The sequence below is a fragment of the Canis lupus genome, chromosome 8, assembly GCF_048164855.1.
Source record: "Canis lupus baileyi chromosome 8, mCanLup2.hap1, whole genome shotgun sequence".
In the NCBI taxonomy this organism is placed as follows: domain Eukaryota; kingdom Metazoa; phylum Chordata; class Mammalia; order Carnivora; family Canidae; genus Canis; species Canis lupus.
Window position 1 is genome coordinate 64,004,446 of NC_132845.1, and position 16,331 is coordinate 64,020,776.

Below are 16,331 nucleotides of genomic sequence, written 5' to 3' on the forward strand. Positions count from 1 at the left end.
ATTCTTTTTAAAGAATACACCTTTTAAAGTGTATAATTCAGTGGTCTTTAGTATATTCAGAGTTGTGTGATCATCTCCACTCTCTAACAGAGCATTTTCACCACCTCAGAAGAGAACCCCAGATGCCTTAGCAGCTACTCCTCTTCCCCTCCCCGCAGGCGCTGACAGTGGTCAGTCTACTTTCCATCCCTATGCATTTGTCTGTTCTGGACATTTCATATAAAAGGAATTATACACTATGTGGTCTTATGATACTTCGTGGTCTTTATTCAATTGATTTTTTTTAACCTCTTTTATTGATCATCATTAAACATTTTAGTGGATCTTTTTTTGGTATCTTTCCTGAGCTAAATTCTACCAGGGTAAAGAAAAGATGTCCTTCATTTCTTTAACAAACATTTGTCTGATGTTTCCTTTGTGTTGGGCACTCTGGCAGGTATTCCTATGATGTTACACAGGTCCCTGTTCTCACAGGATTTACAGTAGTAAGGGGAAGCAGACCAAAAAAATGGGCTAGTGAACAAGCACATAAAGAGAATCGAGTGATGAGAAACGCCTATTCCAGGATATAATATTTAGAACAAAATAAAAAGAAAGAGAAGAAGCCAACAATATGAAGAAATGGGGCTGGACATTTTGGGTACAGCATTGCCAAGAAACTGAAATGGGAAAGAGCCTAGTGATATGTAAGACCTGAAAGGAAGCTGGCATGGTCACAGTGCTATGGGAGGGGGAAGTAGTTCCAGAGGAGGTCAGTGAGTCCTGGTCATGTGTGCATGGCCAGGGGTTGGGGTTTTTTTCCAAGTGTAGCAGTAAGATATGGAGGATGTGATTTGATTGGCTTTCAGAAAACTTGGCTGCTTTGTGAAGAATGGATAGTAAGGGGGCAAGAGTAGAACCACAATACTTAGGAAGCTCTTGCAAACATCCTGGCAAGAGGAGCTTACATAGCCTGAATTAAGATGGGAAAGAGGAAATAGGGGAAAATGGACAAATTAAAGTAATAAGTTAAAGCAGAATTGGGACACCTGGGTGGCTCAGTGGTTGAACGTCTACATTCGGCTCAGGTCATAATCCTGGGGTCGTGGGATGGGGTCCTGCATCAAGCTCCCTACGGGAAGCCTGCTTCTCCCTCCATGTCTCTGCCTTTCTCTCTGTGTCTCTCATGAATAAATAAATAAAATCTTTGAAAAATAAAAAAAATAAATCAATTGCAATGGTATGAATAAATATTAAAATAAGGATAACTAAAAAGTAGAAACAATAGGACTTACAGATGGAGTGGGTATATAGTGGAGTCAAGCTTCTTGTTTCTGATTTGATTCCTTGGGTATATATGTACTGAAACAATGACAACTGGGTAAGGCTGGGTTTGGGACCTGTTTAATGTGAGATGTTTATGAAATCTAGATGGAGACATCATCTTGTGTCTAGAGCTCCAGTGCAGATCTGGATTGGGGATGTGAAATTGGGAGCCATCCATATGCAGGTAGTGTGTACATGTTGGTATGTAAAACCACAGGAGTGGATGAGCCTTTCGAGGGAGAGAGATATTAGACAGCAAAGAAGAGAAGCAGCTGAGGAACTCCAACTTTAGTGAAGGATCAAGGAATAAGATGCCCACGAGAAGAAAGAGACAGCTGGAAAGGGAGGGGTAGCCAGGATTAGTCATGTTGTAGAATCTCCAAGAAGAGAACTTTCTACCTGGTTTCAGCCTACACGTGGTCTTGAAGTCTAGTAGAAACAAAGGAAGAGGAAGAAGAGATCAGCAAAGCACAGGAAAGAAAGGTAGAAGGGAACAGCCAGGGGTAAGCCCTTTGTTCTATAGCTTTCACCACTTTCTTGGTAAAACCTGCACATAGTGGATGCAGCTGTGTTGCCTGGCTGGGAATCAGTCCAGTTTCCCTCTCTGTCATAAACACAGATTAGGAGGCCCTCTGGAAAAAATGTGTGTGGACAGATTAGAAAGTTTGGGATCAAACAACCATCATAGCACTAGTACACACTTCACCCAGAATGATTTTTCTTCGTGTTTTTGTGCTTGGTTTTTATCACCACTGACGGAATTGCACTGTTTTACCTTGGAAGGTTATAAATGGGGAGGAATCCTTAGAACTCATTCATCTTTGAGAGCATGAGCCTTTTCCTCTTCAGTCTGGCTGTGTCCCTTCATGATTAGACAGGGTAAATTATTATATCCAAGAGAAAAATGTTGTCCTTCAGTCATACTGCAGTGTGCAGACTTGACCTGCATAATCAGAGTCTGTAGTTCCCTGCATGAAGCAGTTCTGGGAGTTACCTATGGTGAGCAGTTTCCAGTGTTGAAAAATTACCCACATGAAGTGTACGGGTGTTCACAGTCATTTTCACATGTACCTTTCATTCAGTAAAGTCATTGCTAAACCATTATTGCCTACTCTGAAGATCCAGATTACCATTTACTTACCTATACTTTGTTGAGCTTAGTATTCTATCTGAAACCTGTGTCATGCCAAGTTCTTTGAAAAACTAATTTACTGTCAATAATCTTAGTAGCCTTTTCTTATTCTCAAACTTGATGTGGACAAAGAAGTCATAATACAGCTTGAAGCCACTATCTATGGATTAATATTCTTGAACTACATTTAGTTAAAAATTAAGAATTCTGTCTATGAAAATGAATGTGCAACAGTACCTGTATTAATTAAAGTTGGAGAGAGGGGGGACTTGACAGCCTGCCACTGGCTTATCTCTGGTCCTTGGTTGTGAGTGTGATGTCTGGCTTTCATCTTAACAAACTCCATATGAATTTAAATACATTGTAAATGCCCCAGATAAAATTTAGTAATTTATTTGATCTACTGATGACATAAGGAATTGTGGCAATCAGGGAATTTTTGAAAAGCATCTAATGATTAAAATAGAAAAATACTATTGGTAAATATTTACTGGAAAATGCCCTGGTCTTAGCATTTTCTATGATCTTACTACTCTTTTTAGTATCTTTAAGGAGGATAATACATACAGCTCACAAAGAAGCAACACAGAGTGATGGCTGAGAGTTTGAAATCAGCCTGCCTGTGTTCAAGCCCTGATTCTGCCATTTCATAATTGTGTGACCTTGGGCAAGTTACTCAACCTCTCTGTTATCTATGATGCTGGTATCATAATAATATTTGTTTCTTTGGAGGGTGGGCATCACCTGTGAAATTAGAAGGCTTGGACCAGCTCCAGGGTCACAGATGGCTATCATAACTGTTTGTAGTTCCCATTAACTATCATTATTATTTTTATGAATTTGAATGTTTCAAATAAAGGAAGAGGAATGGTTGTATCATTCTCTCAGTGTTAGTTCTTGTCAAGTAAATCCTCCAAAGCAAAATTTCACTTTGTATTTCTGATTACTTTCATCCTATCTGGAGGCGTGAAAGTTATTTCCTTAATCCTTTATGTGAATAGAAGTCCAAATTCTCAATAGCCATGGGTAAGATGAAGGTAATGAAGCAGTAGTAAAATAGGTCTTATGGAGTGAGCTGTAATTAAGTTGTGAAGATTTTAAAGATATGATCAGGATATGTCACAGCGCTCATTGAGGACGGACCCATCCTCTTTGGTAATGGAATAGGAAGCAGAGGAATGTTTCTGGTAGGAGATCTGGAGTAGAGTCATTTCCTCCTATTCCTTTCTGTGCTTTGTGCTTCAAGCCCAAAAGGAACAAGCTATTTGTCTATTTTTTTTTAAGACTTTTTATTTATTTATTCATGAGAGACACAGAGGGAGAGAGAGAGAGGCAGAGACACAGGCAGAGGAGAAGCAGGCTCCATGCAGGGAGCCCGACGTGGGATTCGATCCCTGGACTCCAGGATCACGCCCTGGGGGTGCTAAACTGCTGAGCCACACGGGCTGCCCTATTTGTCTATTTCAATACTCTGTTGAACAAGATGGAGAAGGTACTAAGAGTCAGACAGTCTTTCCTGAGTCCCCAAAGCCCTACCAAGGGTGTCAGAAATTCACAGGTCTCCAGGTCAGGAGAGTGGCTCATTTATTGAGAGCACAGGTGTTTAGGTTTCTGTGTCCTTGAAATGTGTGTCATGGGTATTATGTAATATTTGCATACATACACACATGCACATCTGTACATACTTGCATACATGTGTACACACACAGGCATACACATGTAAATATAGATGCATATATGTGAGTGCATGTATACACACATTATGTCTACATACAAACATTTATACATGCATGTGTATATAAATGTATATATGTGCATGCACACATCCATGTGTACATACATGTCTATACACAAGTACATATATAAATAAACACAAACATGTATGTACATATATGTATACATGCATAGATATGTATGTATTTGTATATGCACATAATGTCAGCTAATACACATTTGATTTCATTTTGGACTTTGAAAGAATACATAGATTATTTTGTCTTAAATTAGTTAATGTACTCAAACTAAAGATTATATTTCTTATATTAAAGAGAGAGTACAAGCAGAGGGAGCAGCAGGAGAAGCAGGCTCCCCATGAGTAGGGAGCCCAATGTGAGGCTCAATCTCAGGACTCTGGAATCATGACTTGAGCTGAAGGCAGATGCTTCACCGACAAGCCACCCAAGAACCCCAGATGTTTTTTATTTTATTTTATTTTATTTTATTTTATTTTATTTTATTTTATTTTATTTTATTTTATTTATTTTATTTATTTTATTTTATTTTATTTTATTATTTTTTTTAATTTTATTTTAAGATTTCATTTATTTATTCATGAGAGACAGAGAGAGAGAGAGAGAGAGAGAGAGAGAGAGGCAGAAACACGGGCAGAGGGAGAAGCAGGCTCCATGCAGGGAGCCTGACATGGGACTCTATCCAGTGTCTCCAGGATCACGCCCTGGGCTGAAGGCGGCGCTAAACTGCTGAGCCACCCAGGCTGCCCTTTTTCCATATTTTAAAATCTATTACAGTGGTAAAAGGTTTTGACTCTTATCCATATATAAAGTGAGTGAAGTTATGATACTGACTTTTAGAGTAAGATTTATAATACTAATAAAACATTCTGGATCAGAGAAAGGAACCATCCATGTTTCTGTCTTCCAAGTGGGGTAATTTTAGAGGGATATTAGAAAAACCAAAGCTTGTTTCATGCATCCTATTTCTTCTTTAAGTTCTTAAGTAGGTAAACCATTTAGAGAAGTTGAATTTATGTCTGAGACACATCTTGATTTGGGTCTCCCTGTCATGGTTTTGTTTGTTTACTTTCTGTGAAGTTGTTCTCTGAGAGCTTCGTGCTGGAATTGAGAGATTTGTACAAGAAAACATTGCATCAGGTGAGGAAACAGATACTGTTTATACCATGTGGCTAGCAAGGGAGCATGTGTGACATGTAGGTGACCAGCTCATTCCTGTTCGCTTTCCCAGGACCACCTCAGCTTAGCTCTCACATTTGCTAACGTCCTTGGCAAACCAGGTGATTGGCCACACTGCTTGTTGTCGATGGCTCCTGTGGGTATAAAAGTTACCATGTTAAAGCCAGTTACACATTTTACCTACTAGTGTCGAAGGCTCTGCATCTGTAAGGAAGCATGAAAAGTAGAGAAAGAAATCTACCATTAGCTAACTATCCTGTAAATGCTAAGCAAGGCAGAAATATTTTGTGGACAGAATTTAATTTATTTTCAAAGTATTTATTTTGCTGACTAATATATCATTGTCACTCTAGAAAACTTGATATGCTTCCATAGTATGCTAGGTGTTGTAGATTTGAGAAAAATCAGCTATAAGATTTTCAATGACTTCGGTATCTCATCTTGGTCTCCCAGAGTAGCCGGTGACTAGGTCACGCCTTTTACAACCTTTCTAGAGAATTTTCCATCTGAACAACACTCACACTTGTTGAAACACACCTGTTGAAATGAGCTCAGTGAACGTTTCCCTCATGTTCACAGGGAGACATTTTTCTTCCTTCTTGGTGGAATGCTTGACAAAAACACACAAGCCTTGAAGGAGATGTAAAATATGAGGCAAGTCAGAGGGGTTCCACCAAGCTGTGTCACTGGGATACTCTTAGTCACAGAACTTGTTATAATGAGAAATGCCAGGCTATTAATTGCTCCCACAGTTCAGGGCAACTCCAGCTAAAATGCAATTGTGCTGTGAAAAAGTGTAATGAGAAAACCTAATAGGTATACTCTGTTCTCATATGTGCGCTTTATTGTGGTCATCTTAAAGCCTTTGCTGTTGTGTTTATAAATTTGGAAAACAAATGGTATGATTCAGCTTTTGGTATGCTTATATTTCTTTCTAGGGAAACTTCGTTGTTTTTTTTTTTTTTTTCTGGTTGTAGAAATTATAAAATCTGCATGAGCTCTAACAACTTGCATCTTGCTGTGGCTCTCAGACAAAGGAATACTGCCTCCGAGAAATCCAAATTGTACTTTCCTATCCTCATACCTGAAAAATAATGATGACTTTAAAGAACAGTCTACCATTTTCAGGAAGGATATGGATCAGATTAACACCAGAATGATTAAGACGTTTATAAGTTCGTTGGATTCTTTTGCCTGACTCAGAAATACTTGAGTTCGCATGAAAGTAGAGAAATAAATTGATGATATAAGTCTCTATGAAAGAGTGGACTTTCACTCTATTGTTTTCCCCAAACCTATAAAAAACTTGTGGATAGGCCTTTCATCTGTGAAGTAGGTTTCAGACCTGAATTCCCTTGCCTTCTTGGCACATGCCCCCATGCAGGAAGACCCACTATGCATCCCAAAGAGCCTCCAGTCTCCTCTCTACCTTGGAACGATGCCTCAACCCCTTTTCCACCACACTTAACGACTAATAGCCTGACCTATGGAAAGCCTCAAGCAAATTCTGCAAGCTTTCTTTAACATACGGGATAATTTCTATGAATTAATATATCAGTTAATACAAATGAATACCACTGGTTTTATTCCTGTTTCCACTACTACTACCTTAAGTCAAGCTAGGTTGGAATTCTTTGAGGGCAGGGATGTATTTTGTTCACCTTTGCATCTCCTGCATACACACACGGGTGGGCAAGAAGGAGTGATTGGTTTAATGAATGCTTGAGTGAAGGAATGAGCTTTATCTTGAGCCTGATACCGTGTGAGTTCATCTTTTTCATTTCCCTCCCTCCCTTCTTTGCCTCACTTACCTTTGGGAGAGATCACATGCTACAGCCAAAGGCAGCAGCAAGAAGTGGTGCTTTGAGGCTGTTCTGGGATATGGAGCAGGACCTCTGAAAAAAGCAGCCCTTAGTCTGACACTGATGATGCCTTTCGAGTGCTACCCTGCTCAGAGTTGGAGAGAAAAGGGATGAACGGTTTATTTGTATTTGAAATATTGACTATTGTTTGCCTTGGTTTTCTTCCCTCTGTTAACAGATTTAGATGGATTTTTAGTGATAGAGGCAGACTAAAGGGGCCGGGAAATCTAGAACACTTTAGGCCATGTTCCTTGGAGTCTTCTGGTGCTTCACCTTCAGAATCCCAGTCAGCCAGAAAGTTCTCCTCCTCCCCTGCCACCACCTTTGGTTAGGTCATCAGTTCTTCTGCTTCGACTCCTGCAAAAACTCTTAAACTGATCTCCAGATCCCCAACTTTGTCCTTTGTTCCCCACCCCCGCCAGTCCAGCCTCTACCCTGGAGGCTGAGCAGACCTTCCTGCAAGTCACACATGACCCCCTGCTTTAAAGAGCCTTAGTGGTTTCCCATGGCTTCAGGATGAAGTCTGAGCTGTGGTCTTCTGGCTTCTGCTTCCCTCTGGCCTGCTCACCCTAGTGCCACAGCTATACCCACACTCTATGCTGCCCCACCTGCTCCAGGCTCTCTTTGTCTCAGACCATTCTAAATGCTCTTCCCTGCGTATAATGCCATCCCCCGACTGTGGCTTAGTTTGGCATCAGACTGCATCTTCCATATCGCTTCCTCAGCCTTGCTGATCCCTGAGACCAGGTGCAGAGGATTTTTGTAGTCCCATGTCACCTGTTCTTCCTTCCCTCCATTGTTGGGCCTATCAATCATGTGATGGAGTGGTCTGCACTCTGTCTGACTTTCTTGAAGCTGATGACCATGCTTTAGTTGCCCATGTTTCCTCATACCTTAAATTAGTTCCTGATACATAGGAGTTATTGGTATTTATTTGAAAGAATTGTTTGATATATACCTTTTCTTTTCAGAATATGTGTCTGTTAAGTACATTTGTGGAAATTAAGAAATGAAAGAGTGAGAACACATGTTAACGATGTCAGTGGAGACTTTCCTGACTTTCACCTTCTCTAACTCAGGTCTTGCAGAATGGAAATGAGGGATAAATGCCTCACACTTCCACTTATCTGTATCCACTGAGTTACTAGCAAGGTTTGCTGGTGCAGTCATGTGACACTCTTCATGCTCTTTTTAAGCTTGGGATTGAACTGCATTTTTAATTTACTTTTCTCTTTAAGGACTTGTGCTTTGTTAGTTTGGGTGCTCTTATAGTCTGGGAAATTGTATGGTAGGGATTTGTTTTTTGATTAAGTGCTCCCAGAAGAAAAATAAATGATAAAAGAAATAAAAATCCCAATGAATGATGACATATGCAATTTCTTATGCCTATCTATGTACCCTGCCAGGTTATTCTGACCTAACTGTAGGTAAATTCTCATTTGAGAAATATATATCCATGAAGGTTATATAGTTGTTCAAATGTAATTTTATTATAACTACATTATTATCAAAAATGCATCTTTGGGACTCTAGCTTCTCTTTATTCCATTATTAAAATGATAATGCATTTATTTTTTTTTTATGAGTAGTTTGTAGAACAACATTTTGGCCTAGAATGATTTTTTTTAAAGCTATTTTTGAAAAATTGGGGCTAAATGGAAAACCATAAGTAGCTGACTCATGAGGACTGGTAGTTCTGGTTACCACTGATAGTGTTACAGGAACATGCCCTGCAGTAACTTTGGGAGTTTCACATAAGTGAAAGAACTTGCAGGTTTAATGTTCCAACAAGCCATAATTCATTACACTCTTCCTCGCTTTTTTCAGTTAAGATGTAGAGGCACATTGCATTCAGATTTTAACAACCAACACATGTAAAGTGTCACCTCTCTGCTTTATTTTATATAAACTACTTTATTTTAGAAAAGCATTTCTGTGGAATTAATACAATGTGGTAGTATTAAGAAAAAAATTAAACATGTTTACTACTGTAACTCTCATATCTGCCTTTGTTTCTTCTTCAACCTCTCTGTATTTCTACAAGTATCAAAACACTGTTACCTTAAACTCATTAATTTGTTATCTATCTTCTGCAACCCAGCTATACTGCTAATGTCCCTGGTTCAACTAACGGCACCAATGGCTTCCCAGTCACATAGGTTCTGTGCTTGACAATTCCTGCTTCAATTTTTCCCCTGCATTACATTAACTGTCATTCCTTCAGATTCTCCTACTGGGTAGGACAGGGGGAGGAAAGGGTACTTTAGTTATGAAATACACATGGATGCAGAAAAATGCAGAAAACATAAGTGTAGAGAACAAGACATGATTATGCAAACACCTATGTGACCACCTCTCATTTTAACACTAAACATGACCTATCTTCTCCAGAAGACTTGACTTTTATGGGCCTACTTTCTTGTTGCTCTTTAGAAGTTTACTACTTATACCTCTTTTAAAACAATTGGCATCAAATAAAATGTATTCTTTCAAATCTTGCTTCTTAAATTCAACATTGTGTGTCTGAGATTTGTCCATGTTGTCATTTGTAAGGTGTTTTTTTTATGTTCACTGGTGTATCACTTTCCATTGTATAAATGTCATAATTTATCTTTCTATTGTGAATGATTGTTAATATTGTTTGTATTTATGGCTATAATGAATGTCCCTGCTGTAAATACCCTGGCACATGCTTCCTGATGCATGGGAATGCATGGGAATGACTGGGTCATTGGGGATTCCTATCTTCACCTGCACTGGGTGTTATAAACAGTTTTCAAAGTGATTGAACCAATTTACATTCCCGCCATCATCACAGGAGTTAAAAGCTCCAACTCTTAGCATGTGGAATTGTCAAATTTTTAAATATTTGCCAATCCAATGGGTGTACAGTCACACTTCACAATGGTTTTCAATTGTCGTTTTCCTGATTATTTAATGAGGTTAAGTATGTTTTTATATGTTCATTTGTGAGTTGTATTTCCTCTTTTGTGAAGTGCTTGTTAAATCTTCAGATTTTTTGCTCATTCTCTGCATTAGGTTACCTATCTCTTTCTCATTGATTTGTAAGAGTTCTTTATAGACATTGGGCACAAGTCCATATCTCTGTGGCTTGCCTTTTCGCTCCTCTTTGAGTGTCTGTTGATGAGAAGAACTTACTTTCACTATAGTTGTATTCATCAGTCTTGTCCTTTATGGTTAATGCCTTTTTAGTTTTTTTTTTTAAGATTTTATTTATTTATTTATTTATTTATTCATTCATTCATTCATTCATTCATTCATGAGAGACACAGAGAGAGAGGCAGAGACACGGGCAGAGGGAGAAGCAGGCTCCATGCAGGGAGCCTGACATGGGACTCGATCCCGGGTCTCCAGGATCAGGCCCTGGGCTGAAGGCGGCGCTAAACCGCTGAGCCACCTGGGCTTCCCTTTTTAGTTCTATTTAAGATATCTTTCCCTGTCCTGTGGCATGATGATTTTCTCTTAAATTGTTTTCTGAAAGCCTTAGGATTTCACTTTTCACAGTTGAGTCCATAATTTATATAATGTTGATTTTTGTCATGAAGGAAAACCCTATCTGTTCTTTTCTTTCTTTTCTGTTCCTTTTGTTCCACACCCACCATCATTTTACATTCTTATTCTTTTTTGACTGGCTATTACTTTATTACCTTCCTCTTCCAGTTCATGGTCCATTTTACTTCCGTAGGTAGATTTTCCTAAATATTACTCTGGTAATTGTATAGTGAATTAAAATATTCCCACAGTGTTACTTATTCATTCATGATTAAATTTTTTTTCTATTTTTCTGGTATTTAGAACTACTCAAAAGTCTGTTCTTATTTGTAGCTTCACCAAGAAGAGATAACATCTCATCAGGGAAGATTAGCTGGCTCTTAGAGCGATTATCACCACGTCCAGAATCAGTCCTCAGCTCTGCACATCCCAAAGTGTTGGAGTTTTGTTTTTTTTTTAACTTTTTGTCTGAATTCTTGGAATTGATCCTACTCAGAGGAAGGAGAGTAATGTAAGAGCCAAACACCCATTTACAATGAAGAATAGCACATTCCAACAACCATTATATTCATATCTGTTCTCCAGGCCACTCTCTCAGTATCACAGTATCTAGGAAGCCAAGTTGGTATTACAAAATTGCTTTCTGTGCAGACAAAAGGAGCTAGGACATTTTAACAAATATTTATTCTGAACCACAGTGAGGCTAGACACTTTGTTCTATCTTTTCAGCAGTCTACCTGGGTTTTTTGTATGCATCCAAATCAATCTCTTTTTCTCTCTTGGATTTGGCCAGAGAAGCACAGCCAAATCTTTGTTCTTTGAACCACTCTTTTTTCAGGCTGCATGATGACCCGGCCTACTCCCTGACCCTCACTAATTATACTCTTCCATCAGGAAGAACAGAGTATAACTGAATCAACTTCTACCACCTTAGTTCTGAAAGTAGCCTTTTCTTCTGAGATATTATGTCTCATAGTTTTTCAGCTCCTGCCCCGGACCCTCTGGCTCCCTCTCTCCACCCAGGGACACGTGGATATCCCAGCTTATCTCTTTTAAGTCCTACTACAAAAAATATTGTGCTTTAGGCAGAACAGGCCACTTGATATTTTTGAAACACATCTTTTTTCTCACTTCTTTACCTTTGGTTAATTAGGTCATTTCTTTGTCTCAGTTACCCTGTCTCTGGGTCCATTAAATCTATAACTTCTAAAGAATCCTATTTGATGACATGTAATGAATCTTGCCAGTTCATTCCTACTTCTCCAGGAAATGCCTTATAATCCCATTTCCTACTGAAGGGCAGAACCTGGTGGGCCATGTTTGAACCACCTGACTCCTTCCTCTGAAGTAGCAATTAATCATTGTCTGGTCATTGACGAATCATAATATTTAAAGAAAGCTGTGCTAAGAAATCCTGACACCATGAAGCCCATAGAATTGTTTCTTGGAAAAACCAAAGCCACATATCATTTGGAGTTATGGGGTTATAGAGGAGCCACAATACATACAGGAAGCAGTTCTGCAAAGGGTGATATTGATATAGGAGAGCTTGGTTCTTGTCTTACAGAGTTGAAGAATGAATCTTGTAGACAACAGAAAGTGAGCAAAGTGATAGAAGTTTATTAAGCAGAGATACAGAGAAAGCTCTCACAAGTCAGAGGGGTCCCGATAGGGTTACCACTGAGGGCTTTTAGTGGCAGTCTTTTATTGAGAACCTAGCCAGGGAGCCCACAGCCTTGAGACTCTTGTGCAGTATTGGTTTGAGCAGGGACTATTGAGATAACACCTTAATGATATCTTTGTGGTCTGGTGAATTTCTGTGATTTCTTTGTGGCCATTAAAGGGAGATACTCCCTAACATTTTGGAGCTAGGGAGCCAGGTTTATTATTTTTCTCTGTTTTTACTGTCTTATCTCTGTTTTCTTGGGTTGGGCAGGAGCCTGACTCTGGGCCTTTCCCTTATCTTTCCCTGCCTAGCTCCATCTGCCCCTAACTCATTCCTACATCAATATGGGACAAGGTACTACCAGGAAAAGGGAAATGAGAGGTGTGAGGCCCAGAGAGAGAGAGAAACAAAATGCTGCCTTCGTCCCATATGGCTCAGCACATTGTGTCCCTATGCCCATCCTCTTGAATGTGGCTGTGCTCCAGTTCCAGGAGATCTGTGTCTTCATGTTATGGACAAGGGACAGAAGGCACATCTTTCTCCCAATCTCTTCCTACCTGAGTCTTTTCTACCCAGAAATAACATGCTTTTCCTTAATTTTAAAAATTAAGGTATAAAATTCACCCTCTTTAGGGTACAGTTCAGTGAATCTTGACAAACACATGAAGTTCTTAGTCCACCACCCCAGTAAAGGTATAAAATACTTCCCTCACACCAAAAATTCTCTTGTGCTTTGAACTCTTCCCTCACCAGCTCTTGGCAATCACTAATCCTCATATACTTTTGAGTTTTTCTGAACATCTTAAAAACAGAATCTTATAGCATATAGTCTGTTGAATCTGGATTCTCTCACTTATCAGTACATTTTCCATTCATCTGTATTGTGTCTATCAGTACAGTCATACCTTGTTTTGGTGTGCTTTGCTTTATTGCACTTTGTAGATATTGGGGTTTTTACAATTGAAGGTTTATGGCAGTCTTGCATTGAGCAAGTTTGTTGGTGCCATTTTTCTAATAGCATTTAGTAATTCTCACAACATTTTATACTTTTTCATTATTATTATATTTGTTATGATGACCTATGATCAGTGATCTTTGATGTTACTATTATAATTTTTTTTGGAGTGCCATGAGCTGTGCCCATATAAGATGGCAAACTTAATCAACAAATGTTGAGTGTGCTTTGACTACCAACTGGCTATTTCCTCCATCTCTCTTCTGCCCTTGGGCCTTTCTATTCCCTGAGACTGCAGATGTGGTGAAAATAGCAAGAGAACTAAAATTAGAAGTGGAACCCTGAAGATGTTACTAAATTGTTGCAATTTCAGGAACTAATGGATAAGAGGTTGCTTCTTATGAATGAGCAAAGAAAGTGATTTCTTGAGATGGCATCTACTCCTAGGGAAAATGCTATGAAGATTGTTGAAATGACAGCAAAGGATTTAGGATATTATATAAGCCTAGTCGATAAAGCAGTGACAAGTTTTAAGAGGATTGACTCCAAGTTTGAAAGTTCTTCTGAGGGTGAAATACTATCAGACAGCATCACATGCTACAGAGAAATCCTTCATGAAAAGAATTAATTAATTCATGTGGTAAACCTCAGTATTGTCTTATTTTAAGAACTTGCCACAGTCGCCCAAACCTGTAGCCACTGCCAACAACAGAAGACATCAACATTAAGGCAACACCTTCTATCAGCAAAAAGATTACAACTCAGATGGTGGTTAGTGCTTTTCTGCAATAAAGTATTTTTTAATCAAGGTATGTAAGACAAAATTCTATTGCACATTTAATCAACTACAATATAGGGTAAACATAACTTTTCGTTTCCCATTTGCACTGGGAAAACCAAAAAATTAATTGGCTTACTCTATTGCAATATTAACTTTATTGCATGGTCTGGAACTGAACCTACAGTATTTCTAGGGTATGCCTGTAATTTGTGCCTTGTTATTCCTTAGGAGTATTTTACTCTGTGTATGTATCTAAATGTGTTATTTGCCTCACCAGTTGAAATATTTGGGATATTTCCAGTTGGGCAATTACAATAAAGTTACTATAAACATTCATAAATAGGCTTTTGTATAAACAGTTTTTTAAAAATATTTTATTTATTTATTAATGAGAGACACACAGAGAGAGAGAGAGAGGCAGAGACTTTGCTTTATATTAGAATATTTTCTCGATGTTTTATTTTTTTTTAATTTTATTTATTTATGATAGTCATCACAGAGAGAGAGAGAGAGAGAGGCAGAGACATAGGCAGAGGGAGAAGCAGGCTCCATGCGGGGAGCCTGACATGGGACTCAATCCTGGGTCTCCAGGATTGCCCCCTGGGCTGAAGGCAGCAGTAAACCTCTGAGCCACCTGGGCTTCCCATGTGCAAACAGTTTTTATTTCACAGAGTTAAGTTCCTGGACCCCCTGGTGGGTCTCAAGGTAATTGTGTAAACTTATAAGAAATTTCAAAGTTTTCAGTGGCAGAAACCTAGTGTTCTATACCTAGCCAAATTATCTTTTGCCTGCAAGGGAGAGGGGTGTTAATAGCATTTTAAGACCTGCAATGTGCCCTTATTAGCTATTGTAGCTTAATAAACCACCCTGAAGTTTAGTAGCTTAAAACAAAACAAAACAAAACAAAATTTTTTACACAAATCTGCAATTTGAGTAGGAGTAGAAAGGCTTATCTTTGCTCCACATGCTGAGATAGCTCAGCTAATGGCAGCTGACTTCTCCAAGATAACTCCTCTTGTGCCAGCAAGTTGGTATTGACTCTGCATGGGTAGTTCATGCAGGGTTGAGGACCAAAGGCTTCAATTCATTTCCACATAGACCTCTTCATCTGGCCTAGGCTCTTTCAGAGCATGATAGCTAGATTCCAAAGGCAAGCATCCAAGAGGAAGAGCTATAAACTGTATTGCCTTTTATGACTGCCTTTGCAAGTCACATAGTGTTATTTTCACCAATATGCTATTGGTTGAGATAGTCATATAGGCCTGCCCAGGTTCAAGAGAAAAGACTTCATTGTTTATGAGGGAGTAGCAAGGATCTGGATGAGCATGTCATGTAGGAAATATTGTTGAGACCCATTTGGGAATTAAAATATGCCAGATAATGCCTCAAGAAGTTTACCATCCGGGGACACCTGGGCGGCTCAGTGGTTGAGCATCTGCCTTAGCTCAGGGCTTGATCCTCATCCTGGAATCGAGTCCTGCATCAGGCTCTCTGTGAGGAGCCTGCCTCTTCCTATGTCCATGTCTCTGCCTCTCTCTCATGCATAAATAAATAAAATCTTTAAAAAAGTTTACCATCTGCCAAACCTCTTTGAAAGAATTTAAAAAGGATATAAGAAAAAAATAAATCAGGAAAAAAAGTAGAATATAAGGAATGATAATGAAAAACAAAATGGTAAAATGTATTGGTTAGTCTAATTGAATGTTGATCTTTTATACTTAAAAATTTGGAACTAAAATCTCATAATAAAATGGAAATGTAGGAGCAGAGGTAGTAAAGGTTTGTCAAAATTCTCTTTTTGTTTAATGAAATGACATAAATACTTATTGACTCTGGACTTACAGAATCCCTTTTTAAAAAAATTAAGTTTTTTGAGGTATATTTGACATATGACATTATAGGATTCTTTATTAGAATATTTAGAACATGAGCAGGCTCTATAGTATCTCTTCACCTCCTTTTCTCACATCAACTCATGACATTATACTTCTGCTCCCACTAAAATGGGATCATTTTTCTGTTCTTACCCCACTTAAACTTAGCTGACTTACTTGACCATTTGGTTCATTTCCTCCTTCTTGACACACTCTTTTTCTGACCTCCATAAAACCACAGTCCTATTTGCTTTTCCTGTCTATTGGATTCTTTTGCCAGGTCACTTTCCTCTAAATATTGGATTTTTTTAGT

General features: G+C 38.7%; 1 protein-coding gene and 1 pseudogene across 14 annotated transcripts in view; both read left to right on the plus strand.

Annotated features, from left to right (window-relative positions):
* SDK1 (sidekick cell adhesion molecule 1) overlaps positions 1 to 16,331 on the plus strand; it is an 895,654-nt gene that overhangs the window by 388,956 nt on the left and 490,367 nt on the right. Inside the window, exon 2 of one of the 14 annotated variants that reach the window (XM_072836838.1) lies at positions 14,032 to 14,172. The exons of the other annotated variants lie outside the window; for them this stretch is intronic. The gene's annotated coding sequence lies outside the window, so the exon portion shown is untranslated. The remainder of the gene's footprint in view (positions 1 to 14,031; positions 14,173 to 16,331) is intronic. 14 annotated transcript variants of the gene reach the window in all.
* Positions 1 to 16,331, plus strand: part of LOC140638826 (dnaJ homolog subfamily A member 1 pseudogene) — a 51,397-nt pseudogene that overhangs the window by 11,437 nt on the left and 23,629 nt on the right.